Source organism: Capricornis sumatraensis, chromosome 7 (assembly GCF_032405125.1).
Source record: "Capricornis sumatraensis isolate serow.1 chromosome 7, serow.2, whole genome shotgun sequence".
Classification (NCBI taxonomy): domain Eukaryota; kingdom Metazoa; phylum Chordata; class Mammalia; order Artiodactyla; family Bovidae; genus Capricornis; species Capricornis sumatraensis.
In genome coordinates, this window is record NC_091075.1 from 111176636 (window position 1) to 111203910 (window position 27275).

Below are 27275 nucleotides of genomic sequence, written 5' to 3' on the forward strand. Positions count from 1 at the left end.
TGGGAGGGATTGGGGGCAGGAGGAGAAGGGGACGACCGAGGATGAGATGGCTGGATGGCATCACGGACTCGATGGATGTGAGTCTGAGTGAACTCCGGGCATTGGTGATGGACAGGGAGGCCTGGCGTGCTGCGATTCATGGGGTCACAAAGAGTCGGACACGACTGAGTGACTGAACTGAACTGAATTGATGGAGAACAGTATGGAGAGTTCTTTAAAAACCAGGAATGTAAATACCATATCATCCAGCAATCCTACTACTGGGCATATACCCTGAGAAAACTGTAATTGAAAAAGACACATGTACCCCAATGTTCATTGCATCACTATTTACAATAGCCAGGACATGGAAGCAACCTAGATGTCCATTGACAGATCAATAGATAAAGAACTGGTGGTACGTGTATACAATGGACTATTACTCAGCTATAAAAAGGGAGGAATTTGAGTCAGTTTTAGTGAGGAGGATGAACCTAGAACCTGTTATACAGAGTGAAGTAAGTCAGAAAGAAAAACAAATATCATATATTAATAGATATATATGGAATCTAGAAAAAGGGTATTGATGAACCTATCTGTAAGGCAGGAATAGAGACTCAGACATAGAGAACAGATTCTTGGACACAGTAGGGGCAGGAGAGGGTGGAGTGAATTGAGAGAGTAGCGCTGAAATATACACATCACCATATGCAGAACAGATAGCTAATGGGAAGTTGCTGTACAGCATGAAGAGCTCGACTGGGTGCTCTGGGACGACCTAGAGGGTGGGGTTGGGGTGGGAAGTGGGAGGAAGGAGGAAGGGGGAGGGAGCACACATACACTGACGGCTGATCCATGTTTGGTTTCAGGCAAAAACCAACACAACGTTGTAAAGCAGTTATCATCCAATTAAAAATAAGGCTTCTCTGGTGGCTCGGATGGTAAAGAATCTGCCTGCCAATGCAGGAGACCCAGGTGAGGAAGCTCTCCTGGAGAAGGGCATGGCAACCCACTCCAGTATTCTTGCCTGGAGAATCCCATGGACAGAAGAACCTGGCAGGCTACAATCCACAGGGCCACAAACAGTCAGACATGACTGAGTGACTCACACACACACACACACACACACACACACACACACACAAATTTAAAAAAAAAAAAAAAAGGTGGATCCAGAAGAGAACCTGAGGACTTAACAGGCAGAAGAGGGCTTCTCTGAAAGAGAGTTGTGGTCATAGTGATAAGCGGAAGCTTGCTATGCGGGATGTGAGGATGGTGGGAGACAGACAGGTAAACAGCTGATTTAGAAGCGAAGGCTCAGTGCCCGTATCTTCCACAAGGCAGGGGGAGTCTTATTCTCACGGTGTTTGATGGGAATGGTGTCTCTGGAGTTAGGGGAGGCAGAAACACTGAAGAAGTTATAATGGAGGGTTACAGGGGTGCAGAGGAGGAGACGTAATCTATTCTGGAGTGCTTGGGCAGAGTTTTGGAAGGTATGATATCTAAGCTAATTCACGATGCTGTAGGATAGCTATGAGCTGGGCTGGGCATGGTCTGTAGAAGGGCAGGCGGGAACACGTGAGTGTGCACACAGGAGTGGTGCAGAGGTGATAGGGGGCAGGACTTTGTGGAGCTCCTGGGTACAAATGCCTTTCTGTGTCCCTGTTTCTCAAAGACAGGAAATAACCTTCATTTAGCCTCCATGACCTTCCCTGAATTCCCAAGAGCAGGTTCAAATGGAAGCTAATTAGGGAAGGAAGGTGATGCAGAGAGAAGGGAGGTGATACAGAGACCAGGAAGGAACAATCAAGAGAAACATCAGTGCAGCCTCGGGGCAGGGTCCTGGTTCTCCATCAAGGGAGACACACAGGAATGTCTTTGAGCTGTTTTGCAGATACTGCAACCCCCACCAGGTGGGAGAAGTTAATTAGAAGCTGCCCACAAGTATGTGGGCACCAGACCAGTTGGAACCGGGGGTTGACGGTGCTGACTTGCACTTACCTCACCACCAACCAGCCAGAATGCCCACAAGCTGATCATGTCCTCTTTGAACTGCTAGTATAAAACTCCTCACTAACCCCCCAGGTCGAGACAGTTTGGAGGGCATTAGCGGGCCATGGCCCCCTTTATCTGGCAATTCTATTCTATTTTATCCAAAATCCTTTCTCTGAGATTTAATTCGGTGTCATGGTACAGGGGCCAGATTCAGCTTCAGAGGCAGGAGCAGAGTGTGTTACTCCATGGAGAATCCTTGAGGAGCACGTTGGAGTGTGGACATCATTCCCCAGGCATAGGGAATTCATTGCAGAATTACCCAGAAAGCTGTTTAATCAGAGAATGACTGAGAAAGCTGATGCTCTCACTGGGATTGAGGCTGGAGGTGGGGTGAGACTGGTGGCAGGGGACCAGTTAGGAGGCTGATGAAATAATCCAGGCAAGAAGCAGTGAGGGTCTGAACAACGTCGCCGTAGTGGGAGGAAGTGGCAGGGACAAGACCTCATGGCTCTCCACTGCACACGTTTGCCTATGTCTGCTTCCTTTCTGGTGAATCAGGTTGAATGACTTTCACAGTTATGCTGTCGAGGTCATTGCTGGCTAGTACATGGAAATACCTGGAAATGTTTTATTTGTGCCTTGCTTGGGTGCAGAGACTGGCAAATATCTAGAACAACAGAACCTGACACATCCTTCATTACCTGGCAGAATGACTCTGCCTTATTAATAGCAGGAGCTAGTTTATAAGTCTTTGCCGCATTTCTAACAAACACGTTTCCTTTCTCTGGGGTTGAAAAATTTGATAAAAATTTGGAGTAGTGTGGAATGGTTATGGAACACATTGCTTATCCCACAGGTTGAGAACCAGATGGATGTCAAGGCATAGACTCTAATAATGTGTGATATTACAGGGAGAGAGACAGAAAAAAATATTACAGCCAGTCCGAGCACCATACCTACTACCATCTCCTGAGTTTACAGCCCTCCCACCAGACATCTAATATGTAAGATTGTGGTCTGGTGCCATAAAAGGACTTGCACACTCTATTCTGAAAAACTGGTACTTCAATAAATAAGATAAGTGGAGGAACCAGGACATAAGAAAACATATAAAAAACCTTTGGAAGGTCAACGAAGCCTGGGGAGATAAAACTCAATAGTTCAGGGACAGAAACGAAATGGAGTTTTCTTTGTTTTAGAGAGAAAATTACAAGGCGCTGTTTGAAGTTATAGCTGGAGCTGGAGTAGTCCTTTGCTAGAGTGCAATTTAACAAGCCAGCTAGGAATCTGACCCCATCTGCCTAGAGGAAACAGATAACTTTTTGCTGGCTCTTCACTGCGATAGAACTGTCCCACTAGCAAGGGAACTTGGGATGAAAAATGTTCGGTGCGTTATTTTGGGTAGTGAATGCATTGGAGGTAAAGAACTGGCAAAATTCATCAAGTTGAACACCTAAGGTGGGTGCATTTTATTGATATCAGCACATCAATAAAAATAATATAAATAATTTCAAAAAAGTAAAAAGGGAGAAGAAGAAATATTCTGCCACTGTCTTATTGGCAAATTAACGTGAACTGGGCAGTGGAGCAGATCAGACTTGCAGTGCTAAGACCACAGGATCACAAACCTACCCCAGACGGACCTATTGCTTAGAGGGGTGGTCAAACTGATTGAAAGTATTTGGGAGGCCCAGGCCATCTCTGAGGAGCAGATAGACTGACTAGAATACAGGTACCATCTATGCTTTTGGCTTCTCTGATCAAGTACAGAACTAATTAAGTCCCTCTGTGAACTCAGAACCCCGTGTGGGGATAACAGACAGGTTTCCTTTTCTCTCATCCATGAATCACACATGAAGAACTTGACTAATGAGGAGTCCAAGACCTCATCCAAAGAGGAGAATCAGCATTGTTTAGTGATGTCTGTTGAGGGTAGGGTAGGTTAGGGTGGATAGGAGGTGTGTATGCCAAGTAGTGGCTTCACCATGCATGCATGGCCAGTCACTTCAGTTGGGTCTGACTTTCCGTGACCCCATGGACTCTAGCCTCTGTCCATAGCATTCTCCAGGCAAGAATACTGGAGCCGGTTGCCGTGCCCTCCAGGGAATCTTCCTGGCCTAGGGATTGAAGCCGTGTTCCCTGCATCTCCTGCCCTGCAGGTGCATTCATCACTGCTGAGAGAACAGGGAAGCCCAGTTTCTCACCACTGCTGCCCTAATTCTTTGAAGGAAGAAGAAGGCTGGAGACTGGATTCTCAAGGCCACAGGAAATTCCTCTTGTGGTAGAAGCAATGGCTGTGATAGTGCAGGAAGGGGTTAGACACATTGGGTCTGGAGATGAAGTTCAGCTTCTTCTAAAGGTTTCCAGAGGTGAAGCTGGCTTGAGAGAGCCAAACATATCGTGTGGCTGATGAGGCTGGGCAGAGGTGGGAACCAGGTTTACGAGAAGCTGACCAAAGCCGGAGAGAAAGGGGACAGGGCAAGTGAGAGTTGCCTAGTTCAGGCGGCTCGGGATTCCCTGATTGGATGGGGTGCAGCCTCTGAGGCTTGGTGGGGGTGTGATGCCGCCAGGTTGCATTGCTGAATTCTGGCTCTTTCGACCATCCTCTCCCTTCCTTAAGGACAGATGTGGTCCCAGAGCCTGGGGTCCAGTGGTCAGATGTGAGGGAAGACAGAGAAGAGAGTGGATAAAGGAATCCATAGGGAGCCTGGGAGGGAAATACCCTGTTTGGGTGCTGTCTCCTGCACTGGTGACTGCCTTGCTTTTTCAACTGCTCTCCTATCTAGTCCAGATCTTCCTTTTTGGGGGTCGGGGGTGGTAGAAAGGGAAGTTACCTTTAATAGGAACACCAGCAATTTGGGGTGATGGACTCAGCGTCCTCCCAGACCACCTCCAAACTGCTTGACTGTGAAAGTGTTTAAAGAGAAACTGAGAAGTCGGGTCTAAGTCATCACTATCCCCCACTGTGTGCAGGCTTGTCGAGGATGCTTCCTGATCTTCTTCTAGATATCTTTTAAATATTATCAGCTACAAATTGGCACTTACCAAGAGCATTGCCAATGACTAAACACCAAAGGCGTTTTCCATCTGGCTCTCCAGAGATTGAACCCCAAGCTGCTATAGCTGTTGACCTGAAACACCCCCTGAGGGAGTTCAGAATGGAGTGAGGCCCTCTGTGCTCCAGGGAATCTGGTGGGACAGGTCTTTAGATCAGTTCAGTTGTCACTCAGTCGTGTCTGACTCTGCGACCCCATGGACTGCAGTACTTCAGGTTTCCCTGTCTATCACCAACTCCCGGAGTTTACTCAAACTCACGTCCATTGGGTCAGTGATGCCACCCAACAACTTCACCCTCTGTCGTCCCCTTCTCCTCCTGCCTTCAATCTTTCCCAGCATCAGGGGCTTTTCAGATGTGTCAGTTCTTTGTATCAGGTGGCAAAGTATGGGAGTTTCAGCTTCAGCATCAGTCCTTCCAATGAATATTCAAGACTGATTTAGATAATTGGATGTTTTTAGGAACAGATTTTATGATCTCCATCCTTGCATCATCTCATATCTAGAGAAGCACTAAATCGCTTCATGGTGACATCAGATCCTCATGACTAATGAAAACCTTTTGTAAAATGAGTGCTTCAAGGCACTGAACTCCCCCTTCACCAAAACCTTATATATTGACTTTCCCTCACTACCGCTTTGGAGCAGCCTCTCAGAGCTATCTGAGATGCTGCCTCCTGGGCTGCAGTCCTCATCTTGCCCCAAATAAAATTTAACTCGCAACTCTCAAGTTGTACATCTTTTTTAGTTGACAATATACATATTTATATAATTGTTTTATTTTTATCTTAATTAATTAAATATGTATATCATCAGAATTTTTTTAAACAAAGCACAGAGAGAGTATTAATACCGTAAAGTGCATCAGATGCTCCAATCTTTGGTGCTGGGCATAATGATTTCTACACTTGTAACAGCTGTGCGAGCTTCCCTGCTGGCTCAGAAGTAAGTGAAGAATCTGCCTGCGATGCAGGAGACTTGGGTTCAATCCCTGGGTCAGGAAGATCCCCTGGAGGAGGAAATGGCAACCCACTCCTGTATTCTTGCCTGAAAGATCCCGTGGACAGAGGAGCCTGGCAGGCTACAGTCCAGAGGGTCGCAGAGAATTGGAGATGACTTAGCAACTAAACAGCGAAACAACACAGCCAACCTCCTCCCTAATCAACTTCTCCATTCCTAGTCCCCTAGAAGCTTCCCCTGTGTCTCTTCCTAGCCTGTAGCCTCCTATTCTGGGGACAATTTCAGGATGACAAATTGTCACACTTTGCCTGGAACTGAGGGGTTTCCTGGGATGTGGAACTGTCACTGTTAGAACTGGGCAAACCAGGATGGTTAGTCACAATTCTGCCTTCAGTCATTATTGATGAATTTTGCCTCGTTTCTAAGTTTATCCTGGGGAGTCAGACATGTGTATAGGTTTTCATCTGGCTTCCTTTATGAGACACCGTATCTGTGTGAAAGAAAGTGAAAGTTGTTCAGTCGTGTTCGACTCTTGGCGACCCCATAGACTATGCAGTCCCTGGAATTCTCCAGGCCAAAATACTGAAGTGGCTAGCCTTTCCCTTCTCCAGGAGATCTTCCCAACCCAGGGATCGAACCCAGATTTCCCACATTGCAGGCGGATTCTTTACCAGCTAAGCCATCAGGGAAGCCTGGTGTATAGTTGTAAGAAATGGAAAAAATGTCTTCCAGCGGTACAAAGGTCCAGCCATTCTATGGCTTCAACAAAGATCTGCCACAACTCATCTCCCCGCTTTTTCTTTTATGACTGTCTGATGTTTCATGAAGTTCTCTGCACTTGACTGATATGACCATCCTAGAGTTAAGGCATTTATTGAATATGTTCTGTGCTTCTAACAGCAGGATTCTCTGAAGTCCAGGACAGTTACAGAAAATGGAGGTACCGATATTCTTAGCAGAGTGAAAGCAACTGGTTCCCTCTTTCCGGCTCAGAACACTGAGGCCCTGGATGCCCATGGGAGGAAGCTTTGTTCCCCAGGTCACTAGCGCCTGGGATTCTGGAGAGAAAGGGCATGTGAGTATTTTGGTGGAATGGAGTTAAATAGTACCATTTTAAACTGAATTATTTTCCACCTAGACCAGAGGCTAAAGGTGAAGTGGGCAGATAACAGGAATAATTGCTTTATTTCAAGGGTGAGTCATTTCAAGCCTGTGGCACTAAAGCCAGATTCCAGTTTGATTGCATCACATTCTGTTTTAACATAGAGATTAACTTCTGTCCTGGTGTGATGAAATCCTCCTGTGAGATGTTTAGAGGCTTGCTAATTAAAGCAGATGAAGATCTGTGAATAATCAAAGCTTCAAAGGACTATGACTTTTAAACAGCGGCCTGACGAACAGAAGGTTGTGACTTAAAATCAACTCAAAAATCTGCGTTCACACTTGCTTTGTCTATTTCCCTCTCTTCTTAGATTTCTGTTCCTTCTCTGTTTCACTCCTCTGTATCTCTGACTGCCTTCAGTGGCTTGCATACTTCTCTGGCTCTCTCCTACCTTCACAAGTTGTCCGCAATGTATAACAGAAGCATTGAATCCAAGATATCAAGGGCAACCTCTGTGCTTTGCAGGGTGAGGACCCTGGGGCATAGGGCTAGGGGAGGGATTAGAAGTAGAGTCAAATGGAAACTTGACTTTTGAGATTCACTCATCAATATTCTTACTCAAGTTTTGTCAAAAGCATTTAAAACATTATTTTATCTCATTATAAAATAGTATGTGGCCCTTGTAAAATTTATTTTAAACTGCAGAAAGCTGTAAAGAAAAAAAATAAAAATCAACTACTATCTCTTCATGCAAAGAAGACCACCAGTGACACTTTGGGTATATTTCTTTCCAGTCTTTTTTTCCATTCGAATCCATGGAAATTACATATTTTTTAAAGAAATAGGATCTATTGTAGAGGCGCATATACAAGAGCACACATATAAAGTCAGGATTCCTGATATTTATGCTTTACCCTCTCTTGGGAGCTTTGTCTCATGGCATTAGATAATCTTGAAAATATGACTTTTTAAAAATTGAAGTGCAGTTAATTTACAGAGTTGTATAGCAAAGTAATTCGTTATACATACATATATACACACACATATATGTACACATATATTCATACATACATATATGTATACATATATTCTTTCTCATATTATTTTCCATTGTATTTTATTACCGTATGAATATAGTCCTTGTGCTATACAGTGGGAATTTGCTTATCTATTTTTATATACAGTAGTTCATATCTGCTAATTTGAAACTACAAATTTATCCCTCTCCCTCCGCCTTTGGTAATTGTAAGTTTGTTTTCTTTCTCTTTTCTTTTTTTTTTTGCTGCATTGGCAGTTTGTGGGATCTTAGTTCCCTGACCAGGGATTGAACCCACACTCTCAGCAGTGAAAGAGCAGAGTCTTAACCACTGGGTCACCTGGGAATCCCTCTAAGTTTGTTTCCTAAGTCTGTGAGTCTCCTGTTTCGTAAATAAATTCATTTGTGTTATAATTTAGTTTCCACATGTAAGTAATATCATATGATATTTGTCTTTCTCTGTCTGATTTACTTCACTTGGTATGATAATCTCATGTTGCTAAAGATGGTGTTATTTCATGCTTTTTTATGGCTGAGTAATCTTCAGTTGTATATATGTATCACGTATTCTTTATTCGTTCATCTGTCGATCAACACTTAGATTATTTCCATGTCTTGGCTATTGTACATAGTGCTATGAACATTGGGGTGTAGGTATGCTTTTGAATTACAGTTTCCTCCAGATATATGCCCAGGAGTGGTATTGCTGGGTCACGTGGTAGTTCTATTTTTAGTTTTTTTCAAAGAACCCATATACTGTTCTCCAGAGTGGCTGTACCAATTTACATTCTCACCAACAGCGTAAGAGAGTTCCCTTTTCTCCACATCCTCTCTAGCACTTAAATTATTTTTGGATGTTTTAATAATGACCATTCTGACCAGCATAAGGTAATACCTCTTTGTAGTTTTGAGGTGTATTGAAAATTTGACTTCTAATGAGAGCATGCTACTCTAGTCTGCGCTGTACCATGTTTCATTTAACCACGCATGCAAGCTCACTAGCTTCAGTAGTGTCCAACTCTTTGTGACCCTTTGGTCTGTAACCCACCAGGCTCCTCTGTCTATGGGAGTCTTCAGGCAAGAATAATGGAATGGGTTGCCATGCCCTCCTCCAGGGGATCTTCTCCACCCAGGGATCAAACCCGCATCTCTTCCATCTCCTGCATTGCAAGTGGATTCTTTAGTGCTGAACCACTGGGGAAGCCCTTGTTTAATCATATGTGAAAATTCCTTATTTTAAAATTTAAAAGCAGACAAATGAGACCTTTTATATGTCCCAAAAGGGAGCCGGGAAGATCAACAATCCTAAATGAGTTACTTTTTGTTCAGTTGATTTCTCCCTTTGTGGGTCAGAGGCTCTCATAAGGGAGAAAAAGATAGCTCTGTACCCTGATCGTGTTGATTTAATCACCATCTTTGTCTAGAGACTTCCTTTCCTCTTCTCCTGTTCTCACATCAGTGGAGAATCTGCTTCATTCTGTGCCTTTTCCCCTTGCTGTCAACGGCACCGTAACTTCCAACTGCTTGCTCCTGTTGCCTGACTTTTGTGGCTCACTCGCTGATTGTCCCTCCCCGCACTGGCTTTGCTCAAAATTCTCCTGAAGCAGAAAAAGCACCCGCTGGGCACTTGCCAAGTATTGCCAGATAGGGCAAAGATAAGCTTGTTCATTGTTTGAGGATGACACTTTACAGTTTACAATCCTACTGCCCTGGGAAAGGTAGACAGAGAATGTCTCTGGGGTCCAGGGAGAGACAGCGTGTTGGAATCATAACCCAGGTTTTGGAATTGTTTTCCATTGCAAAGATGAGACAGTATATGTTGCACAGGCTTTGAGGGCAGACAGACCTCTGCTTGAATCACACCTTTGCCCTGACTTGTGGGATGCTGGGTAGATAATCCATGGAAACCACTTGGGTCTCATCTGGTAATCAGGAATATTCATAGATCCTGAATCAGAGGCTTGGGTAAGGATGAAAGAAGATATCACAAAGCTGAAGAGTTAGGCACAGTGCCTGGAATGTGAAGGGGGTAACAAATCGTGGCAAAGACTGTTACTTACCTTGCCGACCTGGCTCGATTGTTTCCACGTTCAAGGTCAATGTTTATCTTCTCGATGAATAATAGAGAATGAAAGTGAAAGTGCAGCTCTAAGATGATCTCTTGCATATATACATATAATAAAGCTTCACGGGCGCTCAGTTGCTCAGTCGTGTCTAACTCTTTGATTCTGTGGACTGTGGGCCACCAGGCTTCTCTGTCCATAGGACTTTCCAGGCAAGAATACTGGAGTGGGTTGCCATTTCCTGCTCCAGGGGATCTTCCTGACCCAGGGATCGAACCCTCATCTCCCATGGCTGCTGCACTGACAGGCAGATTCTTTACCATGGAGAAACCTCAAGAGCATGCTGCTGCTAAGTCACGTCGGTCGTGTCCAACTCTGTGTAACCCCATAGATGGCAGCCCACCAGGCTCCTCCGTCCCTGGGATTCTCCAGGCAAGAACACTGGAGTGGGTTGCCATTTCCTTCTCCAATGCATGAAAGTGAAAATTGAAAGTCAAGTCGCTCAGTCGTGTCTGACTCTTAGCAACCCCATGGACTGCAGCCTACCAGGCTCCTCTGTCCATGGGATTTTCCAGACAAGAGTACTGGAGTGGGTCACCAGTGCCTTCTCCAAAATAGAGAATACTTTGGTTTAAATTGTGGAATAAAGGCCTTGAGCTTTCATTGTTAGAACCTGATGAGGAGCTGGAGACCAAGTCTGAGAACATTTTACTAAATGTATTTAGAGCAAAGGGCTGAAGTTTTCCTTTCCTAGATGCTCACCTGCCCACAAAGCTCTACAGTTTCTGACTTTGAAGTCTGCGCCCTGTGTGCACTGAACTTCCTGGACAAAAGCCCGTTTCTGGGAAGCTGCATGACAGGGCTTCCTGGTCCCCTGTGGGCTGACCGGCTGCCCTTCAGCTTTGGAACCTGGTCGGAACTGTCACGTCCACTTCAGAGGACCGACGTGACCTTCATCCCACACCTGAGAGTGTTCTCTGCCAGCCAAGTACGGATGTCCCTGGTGCAGAAAAGATGTTCTGTGCTGTGAAGAACAATTTAGAGTAATATCTGCTCATAAACACAGCCGTTTCCTCTAAGAGTGATGCATTGGCGGGCTGGCCGGTCGCTAGGTTCTCTTTCAGGCTGAATAGAGGCGACGTCTGAATCACCTTCCGGAAGCACCTTGTGGCAATTTGCTGATTATTTTTATGACGCCAGGTCAGCAGTAAAGGTGGCCTTCCTGCTCTGTTTTTCCTCCACAGCTGCATAACAGGACAGACCGGTTTTTCATTTTTTTAAATGAGTTAAGGAAGGCCCAGCTCTCCAGGCCAGGGAGGCCCTGAACACGTGCCCAGTTCTTGTTCCCTTCTCTCTGCATTTTCTTGTTCCAGGGATCAAACCCAGGCCCCCTGTATTGCGGGAAGACCCTTTACCAGCTGAGCCAGCAGGGAAGCCCTTTCTCGTCCCAGACTCAGGTTTTGTCCTCCTTGCACTTGGAAGGCGTTTCTTGCTTTCAGGGCTATCAGATCGAAGCATCACAAACTAGGTGATTTAAAACAACCGAAAGGGACCTCGCTGGTCCAGTGGATAAGACTCTGAGCTCCCAGTGCAGGCGGTTGGGGTTCCATCCCTGGTTGGGGAACTATGAATAGACCCCACATGCTGTAACTAAGACCTGAGAAAGAGAAAGTGTTAATCACTCACTGTAACTTATAGTTATAAGTTATAATCATGGACTACAGCCTTCCAGGCTCCTCTGTCCATGGAATCTTCCGGGCAAGAATACTGGAGTGGGCAGCCATTCCCTTCTCCAGGGGACGTTCGCAACCTAGGGATCGAACCCAGGTCTCCCACATTCTAGGCAGACTCTTTACCCTCTGAGCCACCAGTGAAATTAGACTGGGGCAGGCCTTCCCGGGTGGTGCTAGTGGTAAAGAACATGCCCGCCAATGCAGGAGACATAAGAGACGTGGGTCTGATCTCTGCATCAGGAACCCACTCCAGTACTCTTGCCAGGAGAATCCCAAGGACAGAGGAGCTGGTGTTGTAGTCCAGAGGGTTGAAACGAAGCGACTTAGCACAGCACAGCAGAAGACCTGGGGCATCCAAGAAACAAAAAACAACAGAAACTTACCCCCTCACAGTTCCAGAGGCTGGAAGTTCAAGATCAAGGTGTCAGTGGGGCCGTGCTTTCTCTGAAGACTTTAGGGGACTGTCAGCTCCATGCCCCCTTCTTGGCTTCTGGGGTTGTGGGCGATCCTTGCCATTCATTGGCTGTGGATACATTACTGCCCTCTCTGCCTCCGCTGTCAGGAGGTGTTTTCCCTGTGTGTGTGTCTGTCACCTTTTCTTATTAGGACGCTGTTTCAAAATAAGGTCACATTATACGGTTCTGAGGGTTAGCATTCCAATATATTTTTGGGAAGAGGGAGCACAATTCAAATTATAAGAGAATGTTTCAAAGGGTACCCATTTATGAAAGCTTGGACCTTATTTCTAATGATTAGCCAGGCCTGAGACTGGTTACACGCGTGCGTGCTCAGCCGCAAAGTCATGTCTGACTCTTGGCGGCCCCAGGGACTGTAGCCCGCCAGGCTCCTCTGTCCATGGGATTTCACAGGCAAGAATACTGGAGTGGGTTGCCATCCCCTTCTTCATGGTATATTCCCAAACTAGGGATAGAACCTGCATCTCCTGCATTGGGCAGACGAGTTCTTTACTGCTGAGCTACCAGGGAAGCCCAGAGACTTGCTCAGTTCAGTTCAGTCACTCAGTCATGTCCGACTCTTTGAGACCCCAGGGACTGCAGCACGCCAGACTTCTCTGTCCATCACCAACTCCCAGAGCTTACTCAAACCCATGTCCATTGAGTCAGTGATGCCATCTGACCATGTCATCCTCTGTCGTCCCCTTCTCCTCCTGCCTTCAATCTTTCCCAGCATCAGGGTCTTTTCCAATAAGTCAGTTCTTAGCATCTGGTGGCCAAAGTATTGGAGCTTCAGCTTCAGCATCAGTCCTTCCAATGTATATTCAGGATTGATTTTCTTTATGATCAACTGGTTTGATCTCCTTGCAGTCTAAGGGACTCTCAAGAGCTTTCTCCAACACCACAGCTCGAAAGGATCAATTCTTCGGTGCTCAGCTTTAACTATAACATTGCTTTAACTATACAGACCTTTGTTGGCAAAGTAATATCTCTACTTTTTCATATGCTGCCTAAATTTGCCATAGCTTTTCTTCCAAGGAGCAAGCATCTTTTAATTTCATGGCTACAGTTACTGTCTGCAGTGATTTTGGAGCCCAAGAAAATAGTCTGGTTAAGAGCTTCTGTAAGTGTCTCCTTTGCAGGTGGGAAGAGGGGCCCCAGCTTCAATCTCATACTAGTCGTGTGAGGACATGTGTTTACAAGCATGCTTTCTGTGAGCTGCCTTTGTTTGTTTGACTGAACACAACTCTCTTAGTATTCTGAGAGGATCATAGTGTTCCAGGGAATAAAGGAACAGAAGCCTCCTGCCCCCCAGCGGAATCACAGGACTCCTAGACTCGGGCCTTGCTGGTTCTGGAGATACCTCTTCTGTGATGAAACCCTGCTTCCAGCCTGAAGAGAAACACTTACAGGGTCCTATTAAAATTACCACAGAAAAGTTGAGGCTCTGGGATTAGTCATTTCAGAAAAGCCCAAACTCTTAACACGGCAGCTTTGAAATTTAATGGAAACCTCACAAGCTGTAATATAATGTGAAATACCTTTTTTTTTTCAGTAATTTCATGAAAAGCTGGGCATTTCTGTGGTGACTTTCATCTGAAGTGCCTCAAATGCCGCTCTAATTTTATAATTATGCTGTCTCTGGGGCTTCCATATCCTGTCCACGTTTCTTCCTGATTTCTGAATCTTATGGAGGTTCAACCCTCTCTGGAGTCCAGGCTGAAGGGCTCTGTGTGGTAAAGAATCTAGTTAAATGAGATGTTTGGAGATTTGGACAGTTTTTTCTTTCTGTGCTCAGTCACAACCCCATGAACTGTAGCCCCCCAGGCGCCTCTGTCCATGGGTTTTCTAGGCAAGAATACTGGAGTGAGTTGCCATTCCCTTCTCCAGGATTCTCATTCCTAATTTATATCACAAAGAAATTTTTGGTATAGGAGAAAGAAATGTGGATTTAAAGTAGCGGGTAAATCTGGGCCCAAGTTTCTCCACCTGGAAAATGAAGCATTTGGACTCATGGCTTCTCTGAGGTTGTCTTCTGAGTCTGAATTTCCAGGAGTCTATGGTTTGTGATGACTTTCCTAAAGTGCTTCAAAAGGTTGATCAGGAAGTTAACCATGCTTTTAGGGAACCGTCTGTGAGTTGGCATTCTGCTCAGCTCTGCTGACAAAAATCTTCTGTTGCATGAAGGATTTTCCTAGTATTCGACCTCTATTTTCTCCAGGCTTGTCAATGTCTTTAGCACAGCGGTGACCTTGCAAAAGGAAACAGCTACTTTGTATTCTTTCTGCCAGCATTCTTGCTCCCTAAAGGCTGTCCCAGAGATTATTGATGAGGGCTACGGCCCAAAGCGGTCCCTAATATTTGGATAGCTCTTTAGACTTTTCACAATGAATTCATGAACATTCATTTATTTAATCCCCACAATAGTCTGGAGGCAAGTGAGACTGGCATTATTATTCTCATTTGAGGAATGAGCAATCCAAGAACCATTGAGCCTACATCACCTTAACAAGGTCACAGAGGAGATGAGTAGCAGAGGGAGAAGAGGGCTGGAATACAAATGTTGTGGCTTTTTGTTCAAGTTTCCTTCCATTTCATTCATTACATTTGAACTGTCCAGGTGGGAAAGAGAAAGACCTTAACATTGACACCAACTGTGTGCTGGAAATTATTGATATATTAGACAGGATTCCAGTCATCACGTAGTTGCTGTTGTTTAGTCACTAAGTCATGTCTGACTCTTGCTACTCTATTGATCATAGCTTGCCAGGCTCCTCTGTCCGTGGGATTTCCAGGCAAGGATATTGGATTGGGTTGCCATGCCCTCCTCCACTGGATCTTCCTGACCCGGGGATCAAACTCCCATCACTTGCGTCTCCTGAGTTGGCAGGCAGGTTCTTTACCACTAGTGCCACCTGGGAAGCCTGCTATTACATGCAGTAGATCAAGTTAGTTTGGTTTTATAGGCAGTTTGAACTTGTCCAACTGTGATCGACTAATGTGCTTAGGGATGCAAAGAGCCCTGGCCTGGGTTCAGTCCCCTTGGTTTCCTCCACAGAGATTCTATGGGAGGTGAGTAGGGAGTGAGGGAAGCTGTAGGTTCCTGTTGTTTTAGGAGGTGTGAGAAGCTGGAAATGGCACTACCCTCTCTCCTGAATGGCTGGTGCGATGTTCAGAGGTACAAGATACCTTGTCCCTTGGTATCTGTGGTAGTAGGTTCTGGGACTCCCAGGGGATATAAAAATTGGCTGACTCTTAAGTTCTTTATAAAAAATTGCATAGTACTTGCATATAACCCATATAATCTTCCTATGTATTTTAAACTGTCTCTAGATTACTTGTAATACCTAATAAAATGCAACTGCTTTGTAAACAGTCATATGCAATGTAAACAACTTCTGCATGCAGGCATGCTCAGTTGCTAAATCATGTTTGAATTGACTCCTTGCAACCCCATATACTGTAGTCCGCCAAGCTCCTCTGTTCATGGATTTCCCAGGCAAGAATACTGGAGTGGGTACCCATTTCCTATAGCTGGGGATCTTTCCAGCCCAGGGATGGAAAATGCATCTCCTGCATTGGCAGGCAGATTCTTTACTACTGAGCCACCTGGGAAGCCGACATAGCTTCTGGCATGTGACCAGTTCAACTTTTGCTTTTTAGATCTTTCTGGAATTTTATTTTTTTCCTTCATATTTTGCATCACAGTGCATGAACCATGCAGATGTGGAGGGCCAACTGTACCAGGAATTCCTTGTGGATACTCTTAAATCCTTTTCCTTTGATGGCTAGAGCTACAATTATATCTCTAGGGCTTGACCCCAAGGAGATATTGCCAAACACTTATGCCTGCCTTATTATTTTTATTGGCTTTTGTGAAGATCAAATGAGATGACACATGTAATTGTGTGGTGGAAATACAGCCAGCTGGTCACACTACCAAAACAACACAGGAAAACAACGTAGTGTTTCATGAGAGGGTGGACTTGGGGTGCAAGAGCTGCTCTGACACTTACTAGCTCTGGATTCTGGGGCAGGCACCTCATGTAATTTTACCCTAGTTTTCTCATGCTGCAGAATTGTGCTTCTGAGGCTTCGATGATGTGGTCTCTTTGAAAAGCCAGACCCAGTGCCTAGGTCTTTCCTACAGTCAGTCCCCGGTGAGAAGCTTCCTTTTTTTCTCACCATTCTTGTGGGTCAATGACTTGATTCCTGTTAAAACTTTCCGGGAAAAGAAACATTTTTATTTGAAAGATTTAACTTTTTTTCTGAAGTGGTTTATGCTCCTCAAGAACACAGGATCGACAAACGTAGTAGTTTCTTAAAAACACATTTTCAAAGTTATCCCCTCACATCAAGCTTCAATAGCACGCCGTTTAGTTGGTTTTCTTTTATGTTCTCTGCCGGAAGTGTGTCGCTTCCTTCCAGGAACTCTCTTTCCTCTTTCTGTGTGTTTCCGGTGGGGCTGAAAATCATGTCCCTCTGACTTCTTTGTCGTATTGATTGGTCCAGGGATGGCTATGTGACCCTGTGCTGTGCTGTGTGCTTAGTCGCTCAGTCGTGTCCGACTCTCTGTGACCCCGTGGATTGTATAGCCTGCCAGGCTCCTCTGTCCACGGAATTCTCCCGGCAAGAATACTGGAATGGGTCATCATGCCCTCCTCTATGGGACCTTCCCAACCCAGGGAATGAACCCAGGTCTCCCGCGTTAGAGGCACATTCGTTACCCTCTGAGCCACCAGGGAAGTCTAAGAATACTGGAGCGGGTAGCCATGATCTTCTTCAGGGGAACTTCCCAACCCAGGAATCGAATTGAGGTCTCCCATATTGTGGATGTGACCCTAGAAGAGCCAGTCGTGGTCTTTGCCTGAATCTGCTGTGCCCACTGGTGGGTCAGGAGCAGCATTCTCATGGAGCACCGGGTGTGAGCAAGACGAAGCCTGGAGTGGTTGGTGGCTATCTTCAATGCTTTGTGCATTAAAGGCCTTCCTGAGGATGATGGCCCATGATGGAAAGCAGAACGAAAGAGCATTAGAAGGAAGGATTCCTGAATCACCGCATCTCGATATTTGAATTTCCATATCTCACCACACTTAAGATCAGCCCTTTCTTTGGTCTGACCACTTAGCAGCTTGTAATAAGCGATTTGTTTATTTATGGTTTCAGCCAGTTGGTTTCCTGTCATTTTCAACTGACGCAAATCCCTAATGAGTAGTTGGACTGGCTGAAGGAGCTGAGACCTGAGGGTCTGAGGCATGATGTAGTACTGTGGAATGCAATGACGTTACATGGCCAACTTTGCCTAACGTACAGTGGCCAGAAGCTGGCTTGCTTTTCAGACCAGATCTGCATAGGGAATTCAGGGCATATAGATTGACTCATGATGTTCAACACAGCTCTAAGCATAATAGATGCTTTTGAGGGGTCTAGTTCCTTGCCAGAATCCTACTAGTGAACTTATGGCTCAACCAGAGGCAATTGCAAGGCTTTACCTGGCAGACCTCATGGAAGTAGGGAAAGGTGCCCTCCTCACCCCAGACCTGCAATGCTGTTTTCTGGAGGGAGATGTAGTCAAGGATCAGGACCCTCCCCCCGACCCAGACCTTCCATTCTCATAAATGCATATTTGCATTCCTAGGCAGGCACTTCCATTTAGAGGCCTTCTTATGGAGGCCTTGGCAGGGCCTCTTTTCTGCACTTTGACTCAGTACCTTTACATCTCCAGCCACCCACCAACCCCCTACATCCCTCTGGCCCGCATGTCAGGAGCCTTTTAATCAGGGCATCCCTTCTGTCTGTGCTGTATCTGCCTGGCCCTCGCCTGGTGCCATTCTGGGGGAAAATGGAGCACCGGGGAGCCAGCATCCCTTTTCCGCCTCTTGCTCGCATTGTTGCAGAGTGAATAAAGGCCATTACTTTCAATTTGGCTCATTGTCCTAATTGACCACCTGGACACCTGGAAGCACAAAACTTTAAATTCATTTCTCTGGATTCTTCTCAACATTATTATGCATAATTATCCAGACTGGCCAGGAACACAGAAGCATGATGAGAGTAGATCTCAAACTTCAATGCAGAATTTTCTACCCCAGCTGTCCATTTAAAATAATTGCTGCTCAGGTCCTATCCCAACCTGGTTATATCAGAGCGTTTGTGGATGGAGCCCAAATATGGCACTTTTAAAGCTCAAAGTGACTCTAATATTAGCCAAGGTTGTGAACACTGCTTTAGTGGGCATCCAAATCAAAGATCTGGGAAACTAATAGTGCAGGTTCATGAACATTTCATAGCCTACTGGAAGAGAATCATGTGGGGTGGATTTTGGGAATCTGAGTCCATGTCATTTTGATTCAGGTAGTAACTAGTCTAAGAATAGTTGAAAAGTATTGGTCCAGAATATGAGTATATGTGTATGTGTGTATACATAGGTATGCTTGTGTGTGTGTGTCTGTGTATATGTATGTACACGTACTTGCTTGTTAGGAGGGAGTGACTAGGAAAAAAGCAAATACAAAACCAAGAATCCAAAGAATGACCTCAAAGGAACTGTACATTCATCCACCCATCCATGTATCCAGGTTGGGTGGCAACGTAGCATAAAAATTAAGAGCATAGGATCCTATCAAAAATATCTGATTTCTGGCTGTGCCAATCATTAGCTCTTTTTCCTTAGGTAATTTATGTAACCTTTGAAGCCTCAGTTTCTTCATCTGAAAAATGGGAACACAGTCTATCTTCTTTCAGGTTGTCATTACATTTAAATAAATAATACTTGCAAAGTATTTAGCATAGCGGTTAGAACTACAACTGCCCTGACTGATACGGTGGCTACCCACATGTGGCTACTGAACTCCTACGTGTGGCTAGTCTGATTTGAGAGGTCCTATGGACAGAAAAATACATATTGGATTTTGAGGACTTAGGATGAAACAAAAAGAGAGACAGAATGTACAATGTTTTATTAAGAATTTTAAAATACTGTCTTTCCAACATTGTATCATCTTGCCTCCTTTGTCACAGATTAATTGACCAGTCTCTTCAACACATGGTGCTGGGAAAACTGGACAGCGACATGTAAAAAAATGAAATTGGATCATTCTTTAACTCCATGCACAAAAATAAGCTCAAAATGGATTAAAGACCTAAATGTGAGACCAGACACTGCAAAACTCCTAGAGGAAAACACGAGCAGAACCCTCTCTGACATAAATCACAGCAACATCTTTTTAGATCCATCTCCTACAATAATGGAAATAAGAGCAAAAATAAACAAATGGGAACTATGTCATCTCAAACCCTTTTGCACAACAAAGAAAACAATAAACAAAGCAAAAAGACAACCCATAGATTGGGAGAAAATATTTGCAAATGATGTGGCCCATAAGGGATTAGTCTCCAAAATTTACAAACAGCTTGTGATGCTTAGTAGCATCAAAACAAATAGCCCACTCAAAAATTGCACAAAAGAACTGAATAGACATTTCTCTAAAGAGGATATACAGATGGCCAATAGGCACATGAAAAGATGTTCAACATCTTTGGTTATTAGAGAAATGCAAATCAAAACTACAATGAGATATTACCTCACACTGGTCAGAATGACTATGATAAAAAAAAAAAAAATCCACAAACAACAAATGCTGGGGAGGGTATGGCGAGAATGGAAGTCTCTTGCACTGTTGGTGGGAATGTAAGTTGGTACAGCCACTATACCACTATACCTGTTTACTATTAACTAGTAAACAGGTTCTTAAAACAAAATTAAAAATTGAGCTACCATATGACCCTGCAATCCCAGTCCTGGGTATATATCCAGAGAAAAACATGGCCCCCAAAGATACAAGCACCCCAGTTTTTATTGCAGCACTGTTTACAACAGCCAAGACATGGAAGCAACCTAAAGGTCCATCGACAGAAGAACGGATAAAGAAGATATGGTCCATATATACAACGGAAGATCACTCAGCCATCAAAGGATGAAATGGTCCCATTTGCAGTGACACGGATGGACTTAGAGAGTGTCATAATGAGTGAAGTCAAACAGGAGAAACATTATGACATTCTTTAAATGTAGAATCTAAAGAGAAATGATACAAATGAACTTATTTTCAAATAGAAAGAGACTCAGTTCAGTTCAGTTCAGTTCAGTCACTCAGTCATGTCCGACTCTTTGTGACCCCATGAATCGCAGCACGCCAGGCCTCCCTGTTCATCACCATCTCCCAGAGTTCACTCAGACTCACGTCCATCGAGTCCGTGATGCCATCCAGCCGTCTCATCCTCGGTCGTCCCCTTCTCCTCCTGCCCCCAGTCCCTCCCAGCATCAGAGTCTTTTCCAATGAGTCAACTCTTCTCATGAGGTGGCCAAAGTACTGGAGTTTCAGCTTTAGCATCATTCCTTCCAAAGAAATCCCAGGGCTGATCTCCTTCAGAATGGACTGGTTGGATCTCCTTGCAGTCCAAGGGACTCTCAAGAGTCTTCTCCAACACCACACTTCAAAAGCATCAATTCTTCAGTGCTCAGCCTTCTTCCCAGTCCCACTCTCACATCCATACATGACCACTGGAAAAACTGTAGCCTTGACTAGACGGACCTTAGTCAGCAAAGTAATGTCTCTGCTTTTGAATATACTATCTAGGTTGGTCATAACTTTCCTTCCAAGGAGTAAGCGTCTTTTAATTTCATGGCTGCAATCACCATCTGCAGTGATTTTGGAGCCCCCCAAAATAAAGTCTGACACTGTTTCCACTGTTTCCCCATCTATTTGCCATGAAGTGATGGGACCAGATGCCATGATCTTCGTTTTCTGAATGTTGAGCTGTAAGCCAACTTTTTTGCTCCCCTCTTTCACTTTCATCAAGAGGCTTTTTAGCTCCTCTTCACTAGACTTAGAAAATGGACTTATGGTTGCCAAGGGGAAGGACTGTGAGGAGGGATAGTTGGGGAATTTGGGAAAACCATGTGCACACTACTATATTTATTTATTTATTTATTTTTGTCTTTTTTTTAAAAATTTTTTTTAAATTTTAAAATCTTTAATTCTTACATATATTTAAAATGGACCTGTTGTGTAGCACACGGAACTCTGCTCAATGTTATGCACCAGCGTGGATAGGAGGGGTGTGTGGGGGAGAATGATACTAGCCAGGGAGGGGCGCACAGTTCTTGAGGTGCTAGCCTGCTGTGTTCCCCCTTTTCCTGGCAGAGCAATAAAGCTGCTCTGTCTCCTCCATAACTCTGTCTCCATATTTCTGTTTGTCATTGGCGCATAGAGAGCCAAGGTTTTGGCAACATTAGTTGGCAGCAAAGAGAACACTGGAGATTTTTTCCCAGAGCAAAATTGGGGAAAATTTTTCCCAAAGCAAAACTGGGGAAATTGTAAGCTAAGTGTATATGCATATTCATGAAAGGGCTTGAGCAGAGGAGAATTCAGTTAGAATCAGGGTAAAGGTGGACAGAATCCAAGCTTTAGCTGATTAAAGTCTGGAGGGTCAGTATCATCATGTCTGCCACCTGCATGGGGGCCTTTGTTCTTGAAGAACTCAAAAACATATTACTATGTATACCCCTTGGAGAGGAAATAGGACTCTGCTTTATCACCACACTATTGTTTGACTGCCTTTTCTCTGTCCCTGCATTCCTTTGTTTTCCTTAAGATCATTGATTAAGACCTGCTCAAGGGCAAACACTGTGGCCAAGTTTAGATCAGAAAATGACATAGGCAGAAATTGGTTCTCTTATGTCAAGAAAGTTATTCCTGGTTCTTTTTCTTTGGGGACCCCCTAACCTATCTGCTTATATCAGGTCTTCACATTATAGGCACGCATTAAACTTTCGTTAACTCTTTTATAATAACCAAAGTTGAAAAGAAAAAACTGACACTTTTGTTTTGTTTTTGCATGAATTTTAAACTGTGCTTTGGTGTCTGCTTTTATAAACAAAAGAAAAAACATATATAGGGAGGTTACTTTTAGGATAGATAAAGCGGTATATGTACTGAACCTCCTGATTCAGCAGGTAAAGAATCTGCTTGCAATGCAAGTGATACAGAAGATTTGGGTTTGATTTCTTGGGTTGGGAAGATCCCCTGGAGAAGGAAATGGCAACCCACTCCAGTATTCTTGCCTGGAGAATCCCATGGACAGAGGACCCTGGAAGGCTACAGCCCATGGGGTTATAAAGTGTTGGACAAGACTGAGCACACTAGTGCAGAATGAGGAGGTGTATATAGTAAGAAATACTTGAGAATTCTCAAAGTTGCCAACACACTGAGTACATCAAAGCAAAAGGTAGTTAAACCAAGTGCTTATCCAGAACTTTTACCTTTATTTGCACAAGTCTTTTCTAACTAAGAGATAACTGGGATTGGAATGACCTGAAATTCCAATGGGCTATCTTTTGTTGATTCTTCCTGCTGTAAGTCAGGAGTCTATCTATATATTTTTCTGCTGCAAACTCATGTTCATATTTCTCTTCCTTTAGTTGACTATGTGAAAGTATGTGTATTTTTAGCTTCTGGACCATCAAGGGGAAATGGCTTTTTTTTTTTTTTTTTGAGGGCAATTTCCTGTGTAGAACTGGGGCTATTGCTTCTTCTTGATACACTAATGAGAAGAGGAGGAACTCTGTAGAGAGCCCTGGGAAACACCATAGATTCTATCCTCTTCTTCCTAATATCTCATCCACTACCAAGTCCTGGAAGCTACTTCTGCAGAACTCTCAAATTCATCCACTTCTCTTGAAGACACGAGTAGAGTCTCATCTTCATGGGAATTGGGGTAAGAATGGTGGGGGGGAGAAGCGGGGTGGGGGGAGTTAAAGATTCTAGAATTAACATGTAAGATGAAAATCTGTTACAGTTAAAGGTAACTTGAGATAAAAGCATAGGGAAGGAACCCCTTCAATTTTGCTGAAATCATCTGACCTGGACCCACTATAACGCAAAACCATTGAACAAACTGTTACTTGTCTTATGCTTCCAACTGGGCCATCCTTTATTTGGACCAAAGTCTGTGTTTGACAGGAGGGAAGGATGATAAGGCATATAAAAAAATCTCTCTTTTTAAAGCTTCATTTTCTTTCTGCAGAACATGACTGTAAACGAAAGGTTGAGATGGCACTCCCTTACATTGGCAGACCTTTCATCAGTCTTTTCAGCAGGCCATGTTCACCCAGTCCACGCAGATAAGGGCATTAACCAAACAGGATTATCCTGGCTGACTTCAGTTCTGCCACAAAGTATTATTTGAGCCTGTGATGCTATACTAAAAAAAAAGCCAATGTTAGTCTCAATCTGCCAGAATCATAACAAACTATAATGTGTGTTTTTTGGGTTAAGGTGAAGGGAATTATTGATAAAAGACACCTTGGCTTCCTTTGCTTGCTCCCAAGGGCTACATCTGGATTTTCCTGCTTCTTTCCTGCACAGAGGGGCCAACTGTGTGTAGTTCTCCTGCTGGCCTTCTTTCTGCTGCCTGGAACAGGTTTAAGTGAAGGTCAGTGGGCCCAGCATTCTGGCCAGGCCTTCTGGACAGAACTTACTAAAGTATGGCTCTATCCATAGGAGGAGTTCAAGATGCAGAGGCTGGAGCATCCTTTTGGATGAACAGACCTGAGTTCACATCCTGGTCTTGCCAAAGAGCTGGGCTTCTGTGGGAAAGTTACCAAAATAATTCATCCTTTGTTCTTCTCATCTATTCAATGGAGATGTTCATGCCAACTTCATAAATATGCCAGAAGGATTACGTAGGCCGCTCCTGAAGGGTTACAATGGGAGCTTCTCTCTCTCCTCTGGCCAATTATAGTTCCTGGAGGTTTCTAGAGGGGGCAGTTGCCAGGGGAAGTCCATCACCATCACACCTGGGCTTCCCTAGTGGCTCAGCAGTAAAGAATCAGCCTGTAATAATACAGTAGATGGAGAAGGCGGGAGTTTGATCCCTGGGTCTGGAAGATCCCCTGAAGAGGAAATGGCAATCAACTCCAATTTTCTTGCCTAGGAAACCCTGTGGACAGAGGAGCCTGGTGGGCTATAGTCCATAGGGTCGCTAAGAGTTGGACACAACTGAGGAACTGACACACTGTGTATTATATCCATAGAAGTTACATGAGGGCAGAAAGGACTTTGAAAGTGGCTTTATATCAGCAGTCTTTAATCAAAATATCATTCCCCCATCTTTTCCCATACGCAGTCACCCTCAGACTACTGTGCAGTTTTTTAAGCTGTTAGGCCTTGGGCAAGGTCACTATCCATGACCACTAAGTTACACCATGGACATCTGCTTGGCTGTCCTGCTTGGGACAGAGAAAAGGCAATTATTTTTCTCACCTCCGATTGAAACAGCATTTTTTAAGTACTTTCCAATGAAAAAGAAGTTACAACTGACACCACAGAAACACAAAGAATTGTAAGAGACTACTACCATTAAGTATATGTCAGTAAAATGGACAACCTAGAAGAAAGGACAAATTCTTAGAGAAGTACAACCTTCCAAGCGTGAATCAGGAAAGAATAGAAAATATGAACAGACCAGTCACAAACACTGAAATGAAAATATGATCACATACATTATAGTTTGTGCTTACTTGGAACAGCACCAGGATAAATTGAAGATGGAAACCTGTTTTCTTTCTCATCCTAATGTAGCCTACCCTTTACTGTAACCATTCACCTCACATCAGAAGTCTGAGCCCTCTAGGGGCAAGGGAAGAATAGCTTTAACTTGAAAACCAACCTGGTTTGAGAAGGTGCAGATCACTGATGATGTCCTCTGTGGGCCTGGATGGAGGAGTTCCTTGATGATACCTGTGAACCTGGAGGAGGAACTCATTGACGATTCCTGTGGATGCGGATGGAAGAGTTCATTGATGATGTCTTCTGTGAGCCTGGATGGAAGTGTTCATTGATGACGTCTTCTATAAGCCTGGATGCAAGATCTCATTGATGATACCTGTGGGCCTGGATAGAGGAATTCACTGATGTTGTCTTCTGTGGGCCTGGATGGAGGAGCTCATTGATCATTCCTGTGTGCCTAGAGGGAGGAGATCATTAATGATACCTTTGGGCCTGGCGGGCAGCTCATTGATGATGTCTCTGTGGGTCTGGAAGGAGCAGTTCATTAATGATGTCTTCTGTGGACCTACATGGAGGAGTGGTGTCACATGTTTGCACATCTCATCCTCCCCTCAGCTTTTTGCACAGAGCCTATTTCCTCTCTTCACCTCTTGCTTTCTTATAGGATACTGGCAGGACACAGGAAGAAAACGCAGAAATGTGACACATATTAACCGTTTTCATCTTTGCATTCTCCCAGCATCTTGTTCCTATTTTAACTCGTGCCCTCACTTAGTGTATAGTGCTGATTTGTCTTTTGTCGTTGTGTATGTCTCCCTCCATAGCCACTCCGCAGTGGTCTTGAGGTTAGGGACCGTTATTCTTCGTTCTTATAGTTCCCTCTACCTGGTGCCTCCAAGTCTAGAACCTGGTACAATGCTTGACATGTAATATTCATTGCTTTATTGACCAGGGCAACTGTAAAATTCTATTCTCTTAAAGCATCCACACTGCCAACAAAATGATCTTTCTAGGCTTCCCTGATGGCTCAGTGGTAAAGAATCTGCCTGCCAATACAGGAGACATGGGCTCAATCCCTGGTCTGGGAAGATCTCACACGCGGTGGAACAACTGGACATGTGCACTACAGCTATTGATCCTGTGCTTTAGAGCCTGAGAACTTCCACTGATGGAGCCCTTTCACCCTAGAGCCCGTGCTCCATGACAGAAGAAGCCACCGCGATGAGAAAGCCCAGGAACTGCAATGAAGAGTAGCCCCTGCTTACCGCAACTAGAGGAAAGCCCGCACAGCAGCAAAGACCCTGCACAGGCAAAAATAAATAAATAAGATTATAAAAAGTATCTTTCTAAAATGTAAGTATGATCTTGTCCCATTTCTAATTAAAACCCTCAGTGATCCCAGGCTGGTTAAAAGATGAAGTCCAAGTTCTAAATCCTTTATTTCGGAAAACCAAATTTTTCAAGAGTTGTTTTATTTTTTCCTCATCGAGTTCTATGAATCACCAGCCACTACTCTCTCATAAACACCATCTTACTTTGTGCATCTGAACCTTTACATCTGTAGGTTATTGAGTTCAGAATGCCTGCTCCCTGATGCCTACCCAGCGGACTGTTCATCTTTCAGAATTCTGTGTCTTAAAGAAAGCTGAAGTAGTATAGTGATTAAAATTGTAGGTATTGGGCTGCTTGGGTTCTAATCCTGACTCTAGTTGTATGACCTTGTGCAAGTTCCTTACATTTCCAAGTATGAATGTCCTTCTCTGTAAAATGTGAGGGAGTTCTGTGTTTGGTGGGAGAAATCAATGAGCTAATCTATCTGAAGTATTTTGCGTCATGCCTGGCACATAGTGACAATTCAGTTAAATTGATCTATTTTCTTAACTGGATTTTTTTTTTTTTTTTGGCCATGCAGTGAGGCATGTGGGGTCTTAGCTCCTCAACCAGAGATCAAACCCATGACCCCCGAACTGGGAGTAGAGTCTTAACCACTGGACTGCCTGGGAAGTACCTTAACTGGGATTCAGAAGAAAGCTCACTGTCTATTGAGGATAACAGACCAGATTGCAATACAGTGTGATAAGGACTGCACTCAAGGTGTGAAGAGGATGCAAAAACAACATAAAGGGAAAGCCCAGGAAATGGGCCCAGGCCCAGCTGGGGGATGGGGTGTCTGAAGGAAAGTTTCTTAGAGGAAAGGATGCTTGAGCTGAGTTCTTAAGGATGGGTCAGAGGTATGGTGCAGCGATGGGGATACAGTGATATGTGAACCTGGAGCATCATGGACCCCAGCTGGTCCATGAGCTCAGAATGCCTGCCATGGTCACAT